We start from the raw sequence: 7,308 nt of genomic DNA on the forward strand, positions 1-7,308 counted from the left end.
GTCAGGCTGGCAGTGAAACCGCAGATTTGGGATGGCAGCAGAGCCACACGCTGGGGAATAACTCGCTGCAAAGGCCTGCTGAGCAAACGGGACTCCACTGAGCGGAGAGCTCCAAGCAGGAGCCACCCGGGGAGGAGAAATCATTTACAATGAAACAGAGAGAGAAAATGTGGCAAAACAGATGTGAGGATACTCTGGGAGTCTGATAAAATGCTCTAAATCAGTGCTGTCTAGGTACATCGTCAGCAAAAATGATTTGTTAATAACTTAACACCATCCATGAAAGATGAATGACACTTCCCTCTTGTTTTGGAAGTGCAACATGTCCTTATTCCTGAGAAGTTTTGCCCTTCAGCACCTCCCTCATTCACATTAAATAAAAAGCTTAAGTACTACCCATTGTCACCATGAATGAAAACAGCCCTGCCCTGGTGACAGCCTTTGCAAAGTCTTCCCTCCTCCTGTCCCCACATCTCACAAACAGAACCATCCCCTTCCTGCCCAAAGTGAGCCTGAGGTGAGTGAGGGCTTCAGGAACTCAGGAGGCTGCAATACCACCACAGGTAGAAAGGTTTTGGAAAGCTTTTTATGAAGCATCAGTAAACTGTGGATTTGCCAGTCTTCCCCTGGAATAATGTTCTACTCATGAATGATCTGGGAGGACACTGTGCCTCCAGCTAACACAGATTTCACTGTCAAGTTTGGGGTTTTTTCTTGGCTTGAATAGGGGAAAGTGCAAATTGTAATGTTTAGAGTGAAATTTCAGCTTTGGTGTAGCTGGATTTGCACCATTATTTACTTTGCAAAGTAGAGTAAAAGCTTTACATTCCCAACAGAAGCTAACTGGCAGCCCACAAAGAGAGCTGAAGGAGGCCCAGGTGGGCTTGCTGCATGCTGGTCCAACGGGCAAGTTGGAACCAAATCCCCTTTTCTTGCAGATTGAGCCTCTGTGTCTTGCTGTCTCCAGGGCAGTCTGGGGTAAGACATGCTAACCCAGCCAGGAACTGTGGATATGTGAGTTCTGTCAGCGACCTGCTTCTCCAGAGTGAGGGACAAGGCCAGCCCCAAAGCCAGTGCTGAAAGGTGTTCTTGGTGCTGGAACAGGCCAGGCTGGCCTTGTGCAGGGATGGCCTGCAAAGGGGACCTTCCCACCTTGGGCTGCTGGCAAAGGGCAGCTGGTGGCCTCCCACCAAATGCTTCTTTTGTCCAGCTCTTGCAAATGTTCCAGCCAGCGTCAATTCCTGCTGCTCACACCAGCCCCTTTCCAAGCAGGAGGAGTTTTGTGGAGGCAGCCTGACAGCTTAGTGGCAGGAGAATAAAAGACTCAGCTGCATGTTGCAAAAACAGGAAAAGCAGATCCTCCTGCAGCAGCAGGTTGGAGAGTCCCACGTCCCCTCAGCATCGTGATGTCACTGTCCTGTACCCTCTGTGCCCTGAGCCCAGGAAAGGTCACCCTTTGGCACCACCAGTGACAAGATTTCTGCTTTGGCCAGACACTGCATTGTCTCCAGGCTCCCCTGGGGCTTATCAACATCAATGTGTTTCTCCTCCCAGCGAAGAGGAGGAAATCCCCACCAAATCCATCTCAGACCTCCCAGCAAGAGACCCAGGATGCCGAGAGCTCCCCGTGAGCCCCAGACTCTGGCTGTGAGCTGTGGCTCCTGGGAAAGCATTTGAAGGGCCAGCAGAGCACAGAGAGGTGCTGGGGGTGTTTCTGTATTCCCTTCTCACTGCACTGCTGGGGCTTTTCAGCATCAGTTCGTCCCAGGGCTATGTGAGTGGCACAAGTGCTCCACATGTAACTCCATCGTCATATGTCATTGAAATTCCTACACATACTCATACCCCAAAAGCGTGACATATTTCCTGGAACTTCCTTTTTCTTTTTGAAATCAATCAATTTAAAGGGTGTGATGGTGATTTATTTGATTTAGACATTTTATTATAAGCATACTGAGGTAAGAGTTGGCACTAAATTTTGAGCCAATACCATAATTATAGAAAGCACGCCCTAATGATATCAGGAATTATTTATTATTGTCATGTTTGCATTGATATTTGAATTGCCCACCACTTATTCCAATATAACAGAGATTATTCAAAATCTTTTTTAGCATTTATCTACAATGTCCAGAAATCTTTTCATTTGAACCTAATCTGCTCTTTGAGACCAAAATATATAAACCTTCTGATCAACAACCAAAAAACCCAACAAATCCACAAAAAAATTGTAGACAACATGATATTGAAGTTCTAGGTAAAACACATCTGTGAGGAGCCAATTTGGTTTTGATTTGTCTCAACACTGATTGTCAGACACCTGTGAGGGAGGGATTGCACATGTGCCACTTGCAGCAGGCAGCTAGGAGAGGATGGCTGAAAGCCTTGTCTCTGGGGAGACTTTGCCTGGCAACCATTTCTTGTCTCACATGGACAGGCAGTCAGCAGGGGACAACCAAGGTCACTGTACCCTGCAGAGACATTCTCCAGTCAGATGGTGAAAGGTCTCTCCATCACTGGACTGCAGGGAAATGCTGGACTGGGCCAAGGGACTCCTGTCAGCAGGCAGACCTTGGGAAGGGCCAGGGGCTATAAAGTAACTGTGTCACAAACTCGTGGGCTTGGTGACTCTGGGCCTTTTTCATGTCTTGTCTTTTGTGGCTTTGGAGCTGTGGCTTTGTGCTTCGGGCCTTTTGTGTCCTGTCTTTTGGGCTTTTTGAGTCTGGGGTCCTTTTGTGTCTTGTGGTTTTACTTTGGTTCCAGCCTCCTGAAGTCTGTTTCAGTTCTCAGATACAACATTGTCCCAGTAGACTTAATTTCACCCTAGACCATGGGTTTGAAAAGGACTCCTTGCAGTTCCCCATAGTTGAACACGACAAGTGGCCATGCAGAGAGTGGCAGAGCCATTGGAGCATTGATAAACCATCCCCTGACAAGACCAGCTGCCCCTGCTGCCCTCTCTGCCTTTGCCATCTGCTGCCCTGGGGCAGTGCAGCTGCAGATTTCCTGTGGGAAGAGGTGCTGCTGCCATGGCCCTCAGCCTCAGGCTGTGCCCCACAGGACATGGGTGCCACAGTGGGCCATGAGGGGAAGGGCAAAGGCACCAGGAGGCTGAGGAAGCACCATGCAGAGACTGTGTGAGGGAAAAACAACCAATTATTCATTTATTTCCTAAATAAAGGGTTAAAAGGACATTGCTAGTCCTACTGGTGGGGGGGCCTCTTGCAGGGGTGGGGAGATTCCTGAGGCTCACAGGCTCTATGCTTTGGGGGATGCAGAGGATGGCTTCCCTTCCCTTCCCTTCCCTTCCCTTCCCTTCCCTTCCCTTCCCTTCCCTTCCCTTCCCTTCCCTTCCCTTCCCTTCCCTTCCCTTCCCTTCCCTTCCCTTCCCTTCCCTGAGCTTCCCTGAGCTTCCCTGAGCTTCCCTGAGCTTCCCTTCCCTGAGCTTCCCTTCCCTGAGCTTCCCTTCCCTGAGCTTCCCTGAGCTTCCCTGAGCTTCCCTGAGCTTCCCTTCCCTGAGCTTCCCTGAGCTTCCCTGAGCTTCCCTTCCCTGAGCTTCCCTGAGCTTCCCTTCCCAAAGCTTCCCTTCCCTTCTCTAAGCTTTCCTTCCCCTCCTTAATTTTTCCTTCCCTTCCCTAAGCTTCCCTCAGATTCCCTTCCCTGAGCTTCCCTTCCCTAAGCTTCCCTTCAAGGCTCTGGGCCCAAGCCTTGGCCGCAGACATGGCCGAAGATGGCCAGCCTTGTGCCCAGCAGGGGCCTGGCTCTCTCAGCACTGCAGGCACCCAGAGGGGAGCAGAGGCAGCGCCTGCCTTGCCCAGCACCTCTCCTGGCCCGGGCAGCCCCATGGCGCCCAGCAGGCACACTCTGGTGCTGCAGAAGAGGAGGTGGAGGAGGGAGGAGGGAGGAGGGAGGAGGAAGGAGGAAGGAGGAAGGAGGAAGGAGGAAGGAGGAAGGAGGAAGGAGGAAGGAGGAAGGAGGAAGGAGGAAGGAGGAGACCCACAAAATTCTGGCTGCACAGGGAGAAAAGGCCCCAGGTTCTCCTGCTTTCATTGAGGAGATGCCATCGGCAGGGACACAGAGCCCTGTCCCTGCCCCACACAGCCCCCCAGGCTGCAGCCAGCCACAGGATCAGAGGCACCTGGAGCCCAGCATGTGCCCCGAGAAGGCAGTAACTACCAAGAACAATGGGACTGGGAAGAGTACACTGGCCAAGAGCTTTCTGGAGAGCAAGGCTCCATTGCCTAGGAGGTGTCCAAAGGCATCAAAGAGAACAGACCGTCGGTGCAGTCCGGCTGGCATGGGATGGCTGGGAAGATGGCAGTGTCCAGGCCGTGGGGCCCAAGGCCTTGTGCTGGGAGAATGACAAGAGGGATGAGGACGTGTGGGACTACATGAGCCTCCTGGAACTTCTCGAAGAATAAGCAGGATCCAGGGGGGAAAGAGCAGTCGTTTTTACAATGGGTGGGCTCACCGTGTCCTTCCCGTGGGAGGCTTGGCTCGAGAACCTCTCACTAGTGTCGCACCCCCGACTGCCGCTCTGGGCCGCACTTGCCCTTCTGGAAGCCCGAGCCACCGTGGCACACGCGGCCTGTCCCGCCCTAGCCAGGCAGGTGCCCGAGGCAGGGCCCGAGAGCCTGCAGCCTGCCCTGCACAGCCCCCCAAGCCCCGGGACAGCCCAGCCGGGAGCCCAGGCCCTCAGGCAGCAGCCGATTCCACAAAGGAAGTGTGCCTCGTGCTTCAGGTGGGAGCCGAGAGGGCTGTGAGGCTGTTCTGCTGCTCCTGCCCAGTGACACCACTGGAGGTCTCTTTCCTTTCCTTTCCTTTCCTTTCCTTTCCTTTCCTTTCCTTTCCTTTCCTTTCCTTTCCTTTCCTTTCCTTTCCTTTCCTTTCCTTTCCTTTCCTTTCCTTTCCTTTCCTTCCCTTCCCTTCCCTTCCCTTCCCTTCCCTTCCCTTCCCTTCCCTTCCCTTCCCTTCCCTTCCCTTCCCTTCCCTTCCCTTCCCTTCCCTTCCCTTCCTTCCCTTCCCTTCCTTCCCTTCCCTTCCTTCCCTTCCCTTCCTTCCCTTCCCTTCCCTTCCTTCCCTTCCTCCTTCCCTTCCCTTCCCTTCCCTTCCCTTCCCTTCCCTTCCCTTCCCTTCCCTTCCCTTCCCAAACCTTCCCAAACCTTCCCAAACCTTCCCTTACCTTCCCAAACCTTCCCAAACCTTCCCTTCCCTTCCCAAACCTTCCCAAACCTTCCCAAACCTTCCCTTCCCTTCCCTTCCCTTCCCAAACCTTCCCAAACCTTCCCAAACCTTCCCTTCCCTTCCCAAACCTTCCCTTCCCAAACCTTCCCTTCCCAAACCTTCCCAAAGCTTCCCAAACCTTCCCTTCCCTTCCCAAACCTTCCCAAAGCTTCCCTTCCCTTCCCAAACCTTCCCTTCCCCAAGCTTCCCTTCCCAAACCTTCCCTTCCCAAAACTTCCATTCCCAAAGCTTCCCAAAGCTTCCCAAAGCTTCCCTTCCCAAAGCTTCCCAAAGCTTCCCAAAGCTTCCCTTCCCAAAGCTTCCCTTCCCAAAGCTTCCCTTCCCAAAGCTTCCCTTCCCAAAGCTTCCCTTCCCAAAGCTTCCCAAAGCTTCCCTTCCCAAAGCTTCCCTTCCCGAAGTTTCCCTTCCCAAAGCTTCCCTTCCCAAAGCTTCCCTTCCCTTCCCAAAGCTTCCCTTCCCTTCCCAAAGCTTCCCTTCCCAAAGCTTCCCAAAGCTTCCCTTCCCTTCCCAAAGCTTCCCTTCCCTTCCCTTCCCAAAGCTTCCCTTCCCTTCCCAAAGCTTCCCTTCCCAAAGCTTCCCAAAGCTTCCCAAAACTTCCCTTCCTAAAGCCTTCCCAAACCTTCCCTTCCCTTCCCAAAGCTTCCGAAAGCTTCCCAAAGCTTCCCTTCCCTTCCCTTCCCTTCCCAAAGCTTCCCTTCCCTTCCCAAAGCTTCCCTTCCCAAAACTTCCCTTCCCAAACTTCACTTCCCTTCCCAAAGCTTCCCTTCCCAAAGCTTCCCTTCCCTTCCCAAAGCTTCCCTTCCCTTCCCAAAGCTTCCCTTCCCAAAGCTTCCCTTCCCAAAGCTTCCCTTCCCTTCCCAAAACTTCCCTTCCCAAACTTCACTTCCCAAAGCTTCCCTTCCCAAAGCTTCCCTTCCCTTCCCAAACCTTCCCAAAGCTTCCCTTCCCTTCCCAAAGCTTCCCTTCCCTTCCCTTCCCAAAGCTTCCCTTCCCTTCCCAAAGCTTCCCTTCCCAAAGCTTCCCTTCCCTTCCCAAAGCTTCCCTTCCCTTCCCAAAGCTTCCCTTCCCTTCCCTTCCCAAAGCTTCCCTTCCCAAAGCTTCCCTTCCCAAAGCTTCCCTTCCCAAACCTTCCCAAACCTTCCCTTCCTTCCCAAAGCTTCCCAACTTCCCAAAGCTTCCCTTCCAAAGCTTCCCCCCTTCCCAAGCTTCCCTTCCCAAAGCTTCCTTCCTTCCCTTCCCTTCCCCTTCCCTTCCTTCCCTTCCTTCCCTTCCCTTCCCTTCCCTTCCCTGAAACTTCCCTTCCCTGAAACTTCCCTTCCCTTCCCTTCCCAACGCTTCCCTTCCCAACGCTTCCCTTCCCAAAGCTTCCCAAAGCTTCCCTTCTCATCCCAAAGCTTCCCTTCCCAAAGCTTCCCTTCTCACAGCTTCCCAAAGCTTCCCAAAGCTGCCCTTCCCTTCCCAAAGCTTCCTAAAGCTTCCCTTCCCTTCCCAAAGCTTCCTTTCACTTAGCTTCCCAAAGCTGCCCTTCCCTTCCCAAAGCTTCCTAAAGCTTCCCTTCCCTTCCCAAAGCTTCCTTTCACTTAGCTTCCCGAAGCTTCCCTTCCCGAAGTTTCACTTCCCTTCCCTAAGCTTCCCTTCCCTTCCCTAAACTTCAGTTCCATGCTCTGGGCGCAAGCCTTGGCCGCAGACATGGCCGAAGATGGCCAGCCTTGTGCCCAGCAGGGGCCTGGCTCTCTCAGCACTGCAGGCACCCAGAGGGGAGCAGAGGCAGTATCAGAGGATGATAATGAGAAGTAAAATACGCTTTTAAGATACTATTTCTTTGCTCACCCCACTCCCTCCTTCCCACCAGCAGCACGGGGTGGGGGGCAGGGTATGGGGGTTTTCTTTGGTCAGTTCATCACCAAAATGTCTTCTGCTGCTCAGGGAGAGGAGTCCTCTACTGAGCCATGGGGCCCCTCTCACAGGAGACAGTCCTCTGAGAACTCTTCTGGCATCCAAAGAAGGTTTCAAATCTCATGAGCAGCAGTCTGCCCAAACCTGCTGCACCACGAGTCCTTGTCC

Source organism: Lichenostomus cassidix, chromosome Z, assembly GCF_008360975.1.
Source record: "Lichenostomus cassidix isolate B80296 chromosome Z, HeHo_3.0, whole genome shotgun sequence".
Classification (NCBI taxonomy): domain Eukaryota; kingdom Metazoa; phylum Chordata; class Aves; order Passeriformes; family Meliphagidae; genus Lichenostomus; species Lichenostomus cassidix.